This window comes from Pantherophis guttatus, chromosome 11 (assembly GCF_059756535.1).
Source record: "Pantherophis guttatus breed Tessera chromosome 11, ASM5975653v1, whole genome shotgun sequence".
NCBI lineage: Eukaryota > Metazoa > Chordata > Lepidosauria > Squamata > Colubridae > Pantherophis > Pantherophis guttatus.
Window position 1 is genome coordinate 1,503,472 of NC_142073.1, and position 16,523 is coordinate 1,519,994.

Below are 16,523 nucleotides of genomic sequence, written 5' to 3' on the forward strand. Positions count from 1 at the left end.
AGTTTCCACCCATTGCTTCTTGTTCTAGATGTTGAGGGGTCGCTTTGTGACTTTATGGATCAGGGACCCCAAGCTGAAGGATATCTGGGTTTTTTTTTTTTTTTTTTAGAAAAACCAGTTCTGAAGCAAAGCTATCTACTATAATTGGGAGAAAATTGGTCTGGGACTTCATTAAAAAAAAAAAAGGAAATATTGAACTAGTTCCTAGGTCTAGAATCAAAAATCAAAGACAAATGTCCTGTACAAGGGAAAAAAACATTTTGGAAAAGATGCCTAGGACTTTAAGAAGACTTCGATTGTGTGTTTCCTTGCTAGATACTAGAGTTATATTTATTAAGCTCCGACCTCTGAAAGAAGAGAAGAGAATATCTTTAATGCACACAAAGTCGCTCCACCTCCATATTATAATCCAGTTGCACAGGGTCGTGTCCTTTGGGAGCCAACTGGCCTTAGGAGACACCCAACGTGACTTTGGTGGTGCAGGTAGACTCCATTGTATATAAATAAATAAATAAGTGATCGACTGAGGAGTGAGGGGATGGTTTGGGGTTTTTTGATTTACTGAGGGAAAACCCGGACCTCTCAGATTTGGGTTTTCCCAGATGTGCCAGTTTACTTATTCTAGTAAACAGAACTTTGAAAAATGCTTGCTTCAGAGTCTTTACTTGGAGCTGGGTTTTTTTCTGAAACGCTGACATGAGGATCATCAGAAGAACAGATTCCAAGGAGATGGATGGATTTGTATCTCTGCAATCAGTGCAGGGTTAAGGCAACAGAAAGCAACAAACACATCCACAACGAAGTGTTAGCATGCCTGGAAGGTGGGTTTCTGATGAAGCAAGGAAAGAAGAAAGAACAGCAGCTGGGATAGGGAATGTTTATTTCCAAACTATGCTACACTTCAAAGGAATTTTCTCAGAGTGGAAAAGTCCTCAGTTCAGATTCTAAAACCTTCTTTCACAATAGTCTTCATTTATAGGCAGACAGAGCAAAAAAGTGACCAAATACTGATTCTGCAAAGGTTTCGGTTTCCGTTAAGTCCCATCAAACTCTTAACTTCCTTGCCAAACAATTTCAGTTCTGTTTCCATAGAATCCGGCCATTTGGTCTTGGCAATGACTTTCTCATGTCCCACCTCTTGAACGGCTGCTATTCCCCACTGCACCCCTCTTCCCATGAAACCCGCCTCTGACAGGAGGAAGCATCTTGTTGGATGTGGATGGACCATGTTCCTCAAAACCCGCCTAGATATTGCTTCCCATCCTTTCTGCATCTCTTGGATGACAGCGGTCATCTTTCTTAGCAAACCTTCCAGATGTTATGGCCTGGGCAGCTGGCATGACCAGTAGGGAAGAATGTGGTAAGATGTAGCAACAACTACAGTACTGTAGTAACATCTGGATGCCATAAAGTGTCTGTCTCTATCTTTGAGGGGCAGGCAGACATATAGGGGGTGGCTTTCTCCAATCCAGTGGGACCTACAATTCATAGATTTAACCCTGTAGCTTTGAACTCTGGGAACAATAGTTCACACACACACACACACACACACACACACACACACACACACACATTGAGAATGCTACTTTGGGGATCTCTCCTCCAAATTAACATATTTTACCAAAAAAGCAAAGAATCTTGAAGCACAGACTTTATATTCTAATTTGTGTCATGGGTTTTAAAGTTCCTATTTGATTGCTGCTCAGCTGCATTTCATTTCAGATACGCCCTCTTTTTTATTTAGACATTCTCTTCAGAAATTGGATTTATCAAATGCATAAATGTGCATGTTTTCAAATGCTGGAGACACAAACATGGACTCACATGAATAAATAAAACAGGCGGAGTTTTGATCACAGAGTCACAGCCACAGCCCAGAGCATTCCCTCCAATAAATCAAGTACTCTTCCTTATTATCCCCCAGGCCTGCCATGTCTTTCCTTTTTCCCTTTCTCTGCCCGTTCTCCCTCTCTTTTCTTATTGGTATATTTACTGTTTCTGTCATACTTTCCACAACCTAAAACTAATGCAATGTGAAAACAATTTATCCATCAAAAAGAAGGCCTCAATTACCGAGGACAATGCAGAGCAAGCATATACTGTATAATCCTTTCAGTTTTTGCAGCCCAGAAGAAAATTGCTATATATCTTACGCAAGGGACCAGCGCTGTAATGCTAAAATTATTTTTCCCGTTCTATCCAATTCCCACTTCTTTCCCATGACTCATCGGTTGGAGAAAAGGCTTCAAAACCAGGTGACACGGCGATCTTCACAACCACCTTCCCAATTTGCTAAAACCATGTATTTTAATGCAGCTTCCTAGGGGAGATGCTTTTGACTGAAGAGGCTGTACGATTCCTACCCAATTGGCTTTATGGTCTTGTGCACACAACATTGTTTGCAACCCTCCACCCTGGGTGTCATGTTTAAATGACTGTCCCCTGACTAAAGTCACTTTGGTTTGAGCAGTTGTAGGAATTGATGTATTTATGGAGATTCCAGATCAGAAGGAATCTAGTAGCACTCTTGCAGACTAACACACCTTATTAAAAGGCGGAAGCTTTTGTAAGCCACGGTGTGTAAGGGTCCTACCAGCCTGCTTTCCTCAGGCATTCCAGGTTCCTCTGCACTTCCTGATTGTAATAATCCCTTGGCAACTTCCTGCTTTGTTAAAAACAAAGTCACATTTCTTACTTGCAACACTTCCTTCTTGTCCTAAAATCTGCTTTTCTTCTCACCTTCCATTCCTCTCCTCTTCCATGCAAGAGGAAGCAGCCAAACAGCCACCACATAACCAGGGAACATGGTGAACAGGCAAAAGCAACGATCAAGCTATAAGCTTCTAATAATTTCCATCAAAGAACCAAGTAGGGAAGGGAAAGCCAAGAACTCCATAGAAAAAAATGAAGATTTTGTAAATGTCATTGTGATTGCTTCTATATATATATTTTCAAATGGTGCAGCCAAATGTCTTCACTTTGGCATATTTGCTAATAATTTCATTATTTACATGGTCCCATGTGTTTCCCATTAGCTTCCATTTTCCCATATTCAAGAGACATCTGAAGGTGGTTAGGGTGTTTATATCAGGCCCATCTTGGGTTTCATGGAGTTTCCCAGTTGGCTTTCACCCTTGCTGGTGCCGTCCCCTCAAGTCTTTTCAAGGAACTGGACCAAACCTACCACAATCAGCAATCTCCTCTGGAATTATGAAATCAAGAACATCGGAGGCAGTGTGGGCTGGGAGGAAACACATGTCTCCTTGATTATTTGGCTCAATGGATGAGCAAAGGCCTTCCAAGAGAGACTCCTGGCAACTGGATATGACATCTGGCAAGGCTGCTCTACTTCTGGCCACAGCAGGGAAGGCCAGCCAGGTGACACAAAATTCTTGTCTGCTTATTGCACCTCCACCCCTCCCTCTCTCCAGACACGTTTCTGGGTGCACCACAAAGTTAATAACTAGCACAGAAAGCGGGAAGAGTAACTGACTGATATATCGTAGGCCACACCCAAGTTTTTCTCCATATTGTCTCCTAGGCCATTTATAGACTTTGCTTCCTTGCATTGGAGACCCAAAAGTGTTCTTATCACTAAACAAGCACAAGTCACCTCAAGATTTAGGATCAAGGACAACCGGAATTCCAAAATTAGAGTCTCGCCTGAACAACTGAAAATAGTTTGGAATGTCATAGCTTGACCGGGTCTCTGTTATTACACAAGCATCCAAGAACAAACATAACTTAAATAGTACATTCAGTATTAAATGTACATTTAACTTAAATTCCATGTATACAATCAGCCCACATCAATCCTTCACGGGATGAAGGTCTTTTCAATCAAAACCATGGACCATAATCTACCAAAACCGTTCCAGGAGACGGATGTTATCTAGGGCTGAGACAGAATAATTGGCCCAAATTTACCCAGCCAGCTTCTCTAGTTAATGAAGATCTGGAACTTGAATCTTCTAACTCCTACTCCAGCACCTTCGTTATTACACTTTACATCAGAGGTGTCCAAACTTGGCAACTTTAAGATTTGTGGAGTATAAGTCCCAGAATTCCTTAGCCAGCCATGCTTAAAGATGCCAGGTTTGGAGACCCCTGCTTTATACCATATCATTTAATGTAATAGATTCAATTATTTTACAGATACTATTCATTCCTGAGAGCTGGTCGTTCTACCCACGGTTTCATTCATATATATTCCTTGTTTTTATTACATATATGAAATAAATATGAAATAAAGGGGTACACGAGACAGTGCTGTTTTGCACTTACCTTTAAAAGGAGTCAGCAGTTTAGCCCCAAAAATGTGACTTTCTGGTCTGCAGATTTGATTAAACATCTGGCAACAAAAAGAAAGAATGCAATCAAGAAAATGAATTTGTCATGCCCCAGAGGTTAAATGATACTTTGAGAATTAAAAGCGGTTTCAAAAAATAGTTATTTGTGAACTGGACAGTTAATTCACGTCCGCTTCTTATAAAAGAGAGGGTATCAATTTTACTTTCTTTTTCCCCCAAAGAAAGCTGTTTAAACAGCAGTGGAAATGGAAGAGGAGAAATACATGCCCTCTTTGTGAGAAGAAGAGTCACATCAAATCATCTTTATTTGATCAAGGACCAGCACCAGGTAAACGAACAGGCAGACAAAAAGAAGGCACAAAGCAACAATTCCAGCCACCCTGAAATCTCAAGTGGGAAGTAAGAGTAGTTTACTAATTCTTCGCTTCTCATCCAAGACGTTTCTTGCATGAAAAGCGAAATGTTTTCAACGAAATAAAACCCCAAGAAAGCCCATTTGCCTTTTGAAAAGCATCTTTGGGATTCCTAAAACCTAAAAAAGTAGTAATTTAACGCAGTAGCTATAACCTAGTAAGCTACATCAAGGGGTAGAAGATGAGTATATGCCTCTGTGTTGGAAAAGAAGATTCCCCTGTAAAAGGAATAGTTATGGAAAGATCAGCCTGACAGGTGAAACCTACAGCAGGTCATAAAATCTGCTGGACCCCAGTCTTCTCCAGGGTGTCTTCCAAAGGTGGAAGAGTGGCTTCCAAACCGTGTCCAACCGGTTGTCCCTACATGTCCCTTTCAGGTATTGATCCGATCTGCTGACACTTTGCAGATTTATTTTTCTCAGAAGACAACATGACTGCAGCTGGGAGGAGCCTCCTGCTCTGTTCTGCCTCATGCATCATCTGCAAACCGTCCCCTGCCAAATCTCAGTCCAGATGGAGGCCCTCACTGCCAGGGCAGCAGGGATAAGCGGCAGTGGGAGGAGCAGGGGCTCTTAGGCCAAGCTGGCAGGATCCACGGCACCCCCGGTTAACTGCCTGTTCATCTTAGAAGATGGACCTCAACTGACCAAGGTGGAAGGATCTTGCAAGGCAAGCCAGATTTTGATGATCTGGTACACTCTGGGTCCCCTCCCAAGCTTTCCAGCTGGGACACAGTTTGGACGGAAAGTTGAAGCTAAGGGGAGGGGATGCAAAACTCTCAGACTGCCCTCAAGATCTGAGCTCTGAGTCATCCATTTTCAATCTCTTCCAAGAGTTACCAAATAAGAACCCATCGGTTAGCTTTTGGAAATATTTAGCTTCTAAATATCTTGGAAGGTGGCAGCGCTGATGTGCTGGAATAAATCAAAGCAGCTCCTTGTGGAAACATCTACCAGTTGGCTCGCAAGGAAGCAGCAGCAAGCAATAAAAATAGAGCAAATCCATTCAGCTGAAGTTTTCTTCTTCATTTCACATCATCACCAATGTTATTGCTTCTAAAGAACATGGCCTGAGCATATTTTTTCCCCCATTTTCTTCCAAGCAGCTGCTTTTCGTTTGAAAATAAAGCATGCGAGAACCAAAAGTGACCCCCTGTTCCCCCTTTTCTCCACATCAGGTATGAGGCAGACTGCAAAGGCTCCCCCGAGAACCAAAAGAAGAATCCAGAAGAGCTGGAGTACAAAGAAGGTAAGTGATCCACATCTGGAAAGACTGAGCAGGCCAACTGAGCAAAAGCATGCATTCTGGTCTCCCACAGAGGCATTTGCTGGGGACTGGATCTCTGCCTGCTCCATATAAAGCCCCAGCCCTTCAGTTACCCGCCTTTCCCCAAAGTCAAAATCTGATGCTGGCCCTGTTTAATGATTAACGAGCCTTCTTTCCTGTGTTTGTTTGGATGGCGTTGTTGGGACACTCTCAGGCAGGCAGGCAGGCAGGGAAGAGGGGTGAAGTGGGGATGTAGCCTAGAGTCCTTGCACGGCCGCAAGAGGCATAAGCCTGACTTCCGCTAAGTTCCATGAAACCTTATTTATTTTTCCTTATTCAATTTATTAGCCACACTGCAGGGTAACCTATCTGTTTATTTCCAAGGGAAGGCAAGCAATTTGGGGAGACTTTTGTAATAGAACACCTTAAAGTTGCTGGCTTCGACTTTTACGAGCAGATCTGGTTGCTTGTGCCTGATAAGCACCCTAATCTTACAATAGTAAATTGCCCTTTGCAAAATTGGTTTGTTTTCTCTTGACGGTATATTTCACTTTGAACCAAAGAAGTCTAGGCTCCCATCAGCATTCTCCGTCGAGAAAAAGCTCGGGTTTCCCCAAAGTCTAGCACCTGGCTTTGAAGACCGAAAATCAGACTTTAACTGCTCAACATCTGGGTCACCTCTAGAGCCACTCCAGCTGGATCCTGGCCTTTGGGATTCTCAGAAAAATAAAGAGAAGAGGATTGAAGACAAAATGCCTGGGATGGGGTGGGTGGGCAGGGGGGTAGAATTAAAGAATTAAATCAGAAAAAAGAGAGAAGGGGAAAGGATTAGGAAAAGAAAACATGGAGAGTGTAACAAATGAAAGAAGCAAGGGAGAAGTTGAAAACAACTGGAAACAGCTTGTATTTGAAGTTCATCGAACCGCTTCTCTCCCTCTTTTCCTAGCTTGTCTTTACAAAGACATCATCATAAATCAAAACCTCTGCAAAAAGGCAACGTGGAATGTTCAAATATTAATAATATTAATCACAGGGTTGTCCAAAAATGACAGTCATCCAGATTCATAACAAAGATATGTTCCTTTAGAAATGTTAGTGGAATATTTGAATTTATCCTGTCAAACAGAGAAAGTTTTTTAAAAGCACAGATTGGTATTTGTATCATAAGCTCCTCTTGAGTGCGCTGGCTGGGGGCAATGGGGATTGCAAATCAGACATCTGGAAAGCACCAGGTTGGGGAAGACGATGGTGTAGAGGTGAGAAAAAGAAAGAAGAATGAAGATATTGAGCAAAACATCTAGGAGAGAAGCTAAAACTGCTCCGAGCAACCGGCAACAACTTTAGAATAAAACATGGGATTAGCATTAAGAACAGCAGTGACTCAAAACTGGTGAGCATGGGGAAATTAGTATTTTTGGGCAGTGTACAGAAAAACCAGAAAACTTTCAAAGCATCAAGCATCAAAAACAAATCAATTCCATAATCCCTTTGTTTGCCCCCAAATCCCAAAAGTAGTTGAAGAATTTTAAAACGTCTTTATATTTAGAAAACAGAACTCTAAATAAAAAAGATGGGGAAATGTGAAAAAGCCCAAATTAAGACAAAAAGATGGCTAAGAATGTGTGATGTCACCAAATCACATCAGGCTGGGCATATTTTGGTGGAAAATATTACACTTTTCAAGTGTAAGCAAAGAGAGACCCAACCTAGAAGTAAATTTCCTGACAGTGAGAACAATTAATCAGTGAAACAACTTGCCTCCAGAAGTTGTGGGTGCACCATCAGTGGAGACTTTTAAGAAGAGATTGGGCCGCCATTTCTTCAGGATGGAATATGGACTCCTGCCTTGGGCAGGGGGTTGGACTAGAAGACCTCTGAGGTTCCTTCCAGCCCTAGGATTCTATGTTTCCTTGAGCCACAATCCCTGTGGAAAGGCAACTAGCCCTTTGTTAATCAAGAAAGCTTACAAAAACCACAAAAGATGAAACTATTTCCAATACAATGTAATAGCTCCATATGCATTGGTAGAAAAATAGACCAGCAGCCTGCCAGGAATGTGAAAACACAAAATGAAGGGTGAGGAAAGGATCTCACAGAGTAAAATATGCAAGATAGAATTTGGCTCAAAGGAAGCAAACAGGCTACAGCTGTGAATGAAATTGTCAAGTGTCTACGGAGATTCTCAGTCATCGCAGTCATGGTTATCCCAAAGGTGCTTTTTCAAGAGGCAACTGGACTTTCTGTTTTTTCTTTGAAGACGTTTTGCTTCTCATCCAAGAAGCTTCTTCAGCTCAACAGAAAGTCCAGTTGCCTCTTGAAAAAGCACTTTTGAAATTGTCTGGAATTCTGTTTGTATGTGCTGGACCTTAGATTCACACCTCATCATTTTCTTTTCTTTTGTTTGCTTTGTCCAGGATTTTATAACAGTTCTGCCTGGGTTATTCTAATTGGTTCATTAGAACAAGCAGGCTACAGAATTGTAACTTGCATGCAACCTCAGGGCTGGTATGCAGACGTGCCAGAGATTTAGATTATAGAGAACTTTATTTGAAACAATAGGAACTGTACCAGTTTCTGCTCATGAATTTTGGCTCAAAGCGGTGTTAAAACCCAAGGATTGTGCCAGTTAATCTATTAAGCAGGCATCTCCTATTAATTTAGACAGTTCAGCTCAATAACGATACAATCAAAGTTAATTATTCTTTCTTATCCGGAGTTCCAGTTGCTAAATAATATTCGGCATCAGAAAAATTGGCTCTGGCATAAATCTCCAACCAGGGCAGACTTAGGGCGCTGCAGCCAAAAACCGATCCAAAATAAACTTATCAACCAATTCAAAGTGGAAAACGCTGAGATTTTAATTGTCACAAAACTAACAGGAATGTTAATGTGTTTACTTTGTATACCACACACGATAATCAAAGAAGGTTTAAGGAGTTTCTGCTTTAAATTACGGCTGCAAACAAAACAGAACAAAATTTTAAACCAACAAAGCCCAGTGTAAAAAAAAAATTTTTTTTTATGAGAATGAAGGATTTAATCAACACACCATTGAAAGAACTCAGCAATTCTGGTTGCCTTTTATTAGAACCAGCTCCTCTGGAAAGCCAAACGATGGATTTCGATGCTGACACGGTGCCTACATGACCATCAAGACACAGAGCTGCTTTGTTGAAAGTGATCCTTCCAAAATTAAATAAACCAAAATGCTTAATTGCCTATCAACCCATAACAAACACACTCCAAGTAGCTTATTCATTTAATTTGAATTTTTTCCCCCTTGCCTTTCTACTCTAAAAGGTGAATGGCAAATTTAAGATTAAAACAAGAAAACCATAAAAACATTACATTGCATTAAACACACATAACTGATTCAATGAATTAATGACTTCACAATTCGTCTCCATATCAGTGTCAGGTAATTTGCATAAATTCTGTGCAACTGCAGTGAGCATGCCCGTGACTAAGGCATTTTCCATCATGTTTGAATTGAGCCTATTTGTTTCTTTCCATTAAGCACCAACATCAATATCTACTGAGGTTTGAGTTGACATTGACTTTTTCTCATCTAAAACCAATCAATCAACCCAACTTTCCCAACTATCTTCCATAAAGTTCAGTTGGACAAATGAGGTGCACATTTCAGAAATGTGAATAAAGTCAAATAGATGAGCCACTCATTATAGCGCAGCAGATTAAAGTGCTGTTAAGTAACACCAGCTGCCTGCAATTACTGCAAGTTCAAATCTCACCAGGCTCAAGGTTGACTCAGCCTTCCATCCTTTCGAGGTAGGTAAAATGAGGACCCGGTTTGTGGGGGCAATAAGCTGACTTTGTATATATATATATAAAAAAGAACACCGCTTGGGGGGGCCGAAAGCCCTACTAAGCAGGTATATACAAAAGTATGAAGGCTATTGCTTAACGCATTGTAAGCCGCCCTGAGTCTCCGGAGAAGGGCAGCATATAAATCGAACCAATAAATAAGTAAATAAATAAATTATAGAACAGTCTATAGTTTGGTTGGCAGTATCTCTTTCTCAAACCCTTGCAAACCCTCACTATTTGCCCTCTTCATTTAAACAAGGATCTGACGGACATGTCTTAATTTATCTATATTGCTCCATCTGGCCAGATTGTCCACAGCAAGCATCAGAAAGCCTCCAGGGCCTTTTCCACAATGCAGATGGAATCAACATGAGATCTTTAGCTTGCAAACCATGGTTTCTCTTTCTGAGATAGAGCTCCGCTTTTAAGGAATTACAAAAATCCGAGGGCAGAGTGCATTCCTTCAGCACATATTTAGCGGAGGAGAATCTGCATGGAGACCATTTGCAAAATATCTGGGTCATTAGCAGGTTCCTCTGACCAGCCAAAATTAATGAATCATCTAAAAGCCAGCTTCAGTCAGAGAAAGCGAAATGGCCAGGACTGCAGAATGCAAACAGGAAGCTAGACAGTGCCAAAATTCTTGACAGAAGACAACCATAGTGATATATGAAATAGTTTTTTTAAAAAAAAACAGCCAAAGCCAGCTCCATAAATAAACAAACCAAGATGAGGAATCCTGATTTCCCTTCATTTTGAGGAGATAATAATGACCAGACCAGACACCAAAGGGGTATTCTGCAGCCCATTAGAGTCCTCCAAAGATCCAGCCATAAACAACTATGAGTCACCCAGATAAGAGATTAGAACTTCTGCTCCATGCAACATCCAAGGCCATTCTGAAGAACGTCTTGACTGGATCAGCTGTTCTGATGCCAGATACAGCCTGGGAAAGTTCCATCGTCCTCCCACAACTTTGCAACTTTCTTCCTCCAAAAGATGCTATGCTGGGCGGCAAGATGGTTTTCATAATGCTCAAGAGAGCATTATGGCAACGGCAACATGAACCCAACACTTTCCTCCATGTCTCTGGGTCTTCTTTGGGTAAAACAACAACTCTCTTTGGGCAGAAGTCACGGTTGCCTTCTCAACGCATGGAGCAATGAAGAAAAGAGACAAAGAAGTAGCTGGTCTTGGATGTTACCACCAAGATGGAGACCAGACAATGATTTTCTGGGGTCATTCCGAGACTGAGCTGTCCTTACAGTATGTTGAAAAAAATGAAGATGGCGATGATGATGCGCATAAGGAAGAGAAAGAGCTTTGATCCCATCATTGCAGCAGCCATCTTGGCTTTTTTAACCCCGTCTGTGGACACCTCTGTTCTGTGACTAAGTCCTGAGGGGGACCATAACTCAAAGCAAATGCTTAATAATCTGATCATCATACATATTATATGTCACATTTATTGCATCCTAACCCATAAATAAACACCTCTATAACTGTCTGGTTTGGTTCTGCAACCCAACAAGACAGACACAGACTTCAGAGGATAATTAGAACTGCAGAAAAAAGAATTGCTAGCAACCTGCCTTCCATTGAGGACCTGTATACTGCACGAGTCAAAAAGAGGGCTGTGAAAATATTTACAGACCCCTCACATCCTGGACATAAACTGTTTCAACTTCTACCCTCAAAATGACGCTATAGAGCACTGCACACCAGAACAACTAGACACAAGGACAGTTTTTCCCCGAACGCCATCACTCTGCTAAACAACTAATTCCCTCAACACTGTCAAACTATTGACTAAGTCTGCACTACTATTAATCTTCTCATCGTTCCCATCACTCATCTTCTTCCACTTATGACTGTATGGCTGTAACTTTGTTGCTTGTATCCTTACGATTTATATTGATATTGTTTCCTGATTGCTTATTTGTTCCCTATGACTATCATTAAGTGTTGTACCTTATGATTCTTGACGAATGTATCTTGTCTTTATGCACACTGAGAGCGTATGCACCAAGACAAATTCCTTGTGTGTCCAATCACATTTGGCCAATAAAGAATTCTATTCTATTCTATTCTAAATTAGGTAACTCCAAAATATTTTTAGCTTACATTACAGTTCTCCAAACAAAGAAAGCACAAAGCTTGTGAGAATCATGTCCTCCATTAAGTATTCATTTTGTCCTATAATCTGAATAAAGATGCAGTGATTTTCTTGCTGTAGAATCTTTTTATTTGTACATCTCTAAACAAGTCTTATTTTCCTTTACTCTGGCTTCAAGAAAAAAAAGTCTTGAGACTTGATAGTTGTTGTGTCTACAGTTTTCAGTGGAAAAGATAAAAAAAAATAACTGCGGAATGTCCTCATATTAATAATACCCAAGAGAGGAAACCTAGCCAAGAAAGGGAATTTCATTATGGGTGAACACGTATTGTCTACTGTTGACATGATATTTGAACATCTTAAGTGACTACCGGATAGTGGAACTAATACTTTCCAAAGGTCAAAGACAAATCTCAAGGTTGCAATTCAAAGCTAAGAAGAATCATAAATAATTGGCCTTATACTTGTGAGATTTTGCCCAGAAGCCTAAAAAAGAGCAAATAATATTCAGGATTTGTTCCGGACTAATAAACAACATGAAATCCAGGAAAAGGATACACACATCTGAGAGCATTTGGTTCCCCTTCATATTTCATTTCTTGCTAATATCTTAATTTCATCTCCACGTTTTCTATTAATAGAAAATCTCATGTCACATTAATTTATTCTTTTTTTTGAAAAAAATACTTTTGTTTGCAGCTTTCTTAAATGTTCAAAGTTCCACCAGCAAATATTCCTGCTGCAATGGAGCTCTGTGTGTCCTTTTCCATATGCAATGTTTTTGGGTGCATTTCTAAACACAAAGGAGAATTGTGTTTAGAAATGCACAATCAGATAAATTCACACTCAAACATGAAGTAAAGAAAAGGATAAATTCTGAAACACCAGAAGTTCAACTTTCAAAAACTTCCTCTTGTTTTCTTTCCCCACCCACCCCCTTTTATTTATTTATTTATTTTGGCTATACACTTTGACTTCCAGGAACTCTGCTTCTTGGACATCAACAATCTTCTGGAAATAAGACAGATGGAAAATGTCCTCAGAACCTGAAAGGTGAATGCATGAGGGAAAAGTAAGATGAGTTCATCCCTGAAAGAGCCAAGGAATGGATATTAGATCATGATGAAGCTTGTTTGGTCCCAGAAATATTTGTCCTCAATGGTGAGCATCCCCCAGAGGGGTACATCATGGAAAGCTGATATGTTCTCCTTAAATATGCTCCATCAAGGTTGGAGGCAGGGCGCCAGATGAAGAGGTCCACCTGCAGCCTAGCTGAGATCATGGCTCAACAATGCACTTCTTTTGAAATGCTCTGCAGGTTAGAAGAAACAATGGTAAGTCTCTTTTGTCAAGGTTTCTTGGTGAGTCCTTTGGAGAAGCCCCGTGGGTTTCTTCTGCACTGGCCATGAACATTCGTTTGGAATCCAATGTTCCTGGAGACATTTCTCTCCTACAGCGCTCCTGAAGAACAGTGAACTTCACAGCCCCATTTAGTTTTCTCTATCCTTTTGAAAAGTCCGTCACGCTTTTCACTCAAGGAATGATGAGATCAGAGTGTATTTTAAGAGCGTTCGGGTCCCCTCCGACTTCTCCCTCTCTTTCTGCTCTCACCCAAGCATCCTGTGCAGTTCCACCTCCAACGCTTCTCTGATGTTGGCCCACACTGCCAAGGAAAGAGTGATCTGGGCCCTGGATGCCAAGGCTGGGGGAGAAGCCCAAGCTTAAGAAAGAATTGTCTTTTCCAGTCACTTCCCCTTGAAGATATCTTTGGCTGGCCTCTCTGTTGATACAGGGTGATTCATTAAGCCAACAATGTGAGCCTGTTTTAAGGTTAAAATAGGAGGCTGGCTGAAAATCAGCTGGCAATTTCGGAGCTCAGCAGAAGAAACGTGGAAGCCTCTCAGGGAGGTCTTGGGATGAAAAAAGCCAACCATTTCATAGGTGAGAAACCTAACCATCTTCTGCAGACTTTCCCAACTTGGCACTTTCCTTCCTAAGAGGTAGGATTTCCACTTCCAGATCCTCCCCAGTGAGGCCCTTTAAGAAGGAGGATGTTTCTATGCGTCTCTTAGGCCAGAGGTAGGTGATGCTTTGACATCTGGAGCTGAACTTAATATTTATGGAATTGGTGAAGGTCACATCAGACAACATTCAAGGTTCAAGTTGGGGCTATATTGCAGAGTAGCCTTCCTTTGTTAGACAGGGGGGAGAATTTGAGTGCTGTTTGTTTACTTTTAAATAGAAATAAAGTCTCCAAGTCAAATTCAGCTTCTGGTGATTTTATGGCCACGTCCATATAATCTTCTGACCATAGTAGAGAAGTGATTGTCAGCCACTGTCTTTTTCTAGGATGTGCTTTGCAGTCTTTCTTTCCTATATTCCTGGGTTCCCTGAAGGTCTCCAATCCAAATACCAGACAGGTCCAACTCTGCTTAGCTTTTTGCAATCAGGGTCCTCCAAATGCTACCACCGCCTCCCCGAGGCTTTGAAGAGTACATATTACATTTTGTGGTATTTCTGTACTAAAAACAAACCAACAAACCCATTTTTGGGGTATCCCTGGTGTGAAAGGAACCTATAGCTGCTTGTTCTAAAGAAAACATTTTTTTAAAAAAATCCAGATTCACATTTTCAAGAATGGAATCTAAGCCATTACTCAAAGGTGTGGAGTTGGTTATACCGGGCAGGTTTATTAGTTTGTATTTAACGGACGCTTTGGAGGAAAGGGATGTTTGTTCATCCAGAATGTAGGGCACCTTAACGTGCCATGTTCAGGCTACATCAGATGCAGTGGGCCTCTCTGTTATTTCAAGGGAAGTCCAGGCTTAGCTACATTTTCTATGGTTATAGCAAGCATTATGGAGCCTCTTAAGAAAAAGGGTATTTGGGGATCTATGGTAGAATGGATGGAAACAGCAGCAAAAGGCCACCAGCGATGAGCCTGAGAACTTGACCCGTCCAATGATGAAGCTGGAACATCTCATGAAGCTCAAGAGAGTCTTTACTAGCTTTGGGTTGTCCAAGTGACTTTTGAGCAATCGGTCTCAGGAGCCTGAGCTGGTCTTTCCTCATCTTCAAGTTGGAGAAGATGGGACCACTTTTTCTGAGCTCTTCCATCTGCAGTTTCCCACGTAAAAACTTCCAATCTGACAGAATTCAAAGATCCCCCAACCGAACACCTCTCATGCTTGAGTGCAAGAGATAAGCTCTCTGGGAGATTCCTGGCATTATATTTGGCGTTTGGCTCCATCCTGGGTCCAGATGTGTCAAGGCTTCCCTTTCAAACCTTGGCCTCTGACTTCACTGGCCAAACACACCCATTTGCTGGCAGCAGGGAGATCCCCAAAGATCCATAAATAATCCAGCAGTTTGCTGGGAAAGGTGATCAATCATGTTTATGGTTTAGAAACACACAGCAAGAAAAGGGTAGGAGAGCAAGTGGAACGAAGAAGAAAAAAACGACAGTTGGGAACCTTCTGAGCACCAGAACCAAGTCCAGAAAAATCAAAGCAGACATCGTAAATACCATGGGAAGCTTTCATGAGACCAGCTTTAGCAAGCTTGAGTGATAAGGAAGATCTTGTTCCAACACATATGCAAGTTCCCTGTTTCCAGGCCAGGACATTTTCAGAGCCAGAAGCGACACTACTAATATGATTGCACAACATGGAGTAGTCTATAAGAAAACAAACAGAGCAACCTTCCATTTCACGGGTAAATATAGGCTGGTGTTTCAATGAAATCTTCAGGATTTCTGGTAGAACCACAAATGCCAAAAAGGGAGAATTCATCTGGCTTTTCTTACCACTGTTTCTTGAAAGTTCTTGGGTCTCAAGGGAAAAGGATTGGAAGCCACCTTCCCTCCCCTGAAACATTGAATGACAATACTGGATGGTCCTTTCTTGTCAGGGAGGAAGTTATCATCCAAAAACATCTAGAGAAGATCAAGCTTTTTCCCCCTAATTATTTGCTTGAGTCCTGTGTTTTACATTTGGACAATGCTAAAAAAAAAGAAAGAACAAGAAATGCAGAGAAGGAAGAGAATTGCAAAAAAAGAGAAACAAATGTGAATGTAAATGTATATAGTCAGAAGGAAATCTAACATCACTATTAAAAAAAGGGCATCTTTCCTTGGCAGAGAAAATGGCAACCAAAGGGCCTCTCTACCTCTGCTCTACTGCATCTCTGGCAGTGATGGGGAGGGGAGAAGGCTCACCTCCGGAGTCCAGGTGAGCTTCTGCAAAGGCAAAAAGGACTCCTCTAAGAGCGCAAAACAATGGCGTGCGTTGCTCATCTTACTCCGAGGAAGAAGTCCAACTTTTCTTCTTCCTCATGTGCGCCCTGCCACATCTCCCAAGCAAGGGAGCCACACCACAGCTTGGGATCCAGCCCAGGTTCCTAACGTTCTGTTTAGTTTACACTCCTGGCTGCCTTGCTGGATGGATTAGTGAAAAAGAGCTCCAAAAGGGGTCTAACGTTACACGGGAAAAGGTGCCAAAAATTCCTGATCCCATTAGTCATCAATGTTACAGAAAGGTTTGCTCCATAAACATGGTAGATCAAGTGATTGGCTGTACACTTATACACACA

The 16,523-nt window shown here is 41.4% G+C and overlaps 1 protein-coding gene across 1 annotated transcript in view; it reads right to left on the minus strand.

Moving 5' to 3' along the window:
• Positions 1 to 16,523, minus strand: part of ZNF469 (zinc finger protein 469) — a 154,792-nt gene that overhangs the window by 97,765 nt on the left and 40,504 nt on the right. The window contains exon 2 of the transcript XR_015729597.1: positions 4,285 to 4,351. The gene's annotated coding sequence lies outside the window, so the exon portion shown is untranslated. The remainder of the gene's footprint in view (positions 1 to 4,284; positions 4,352 to 16,523) is intronic.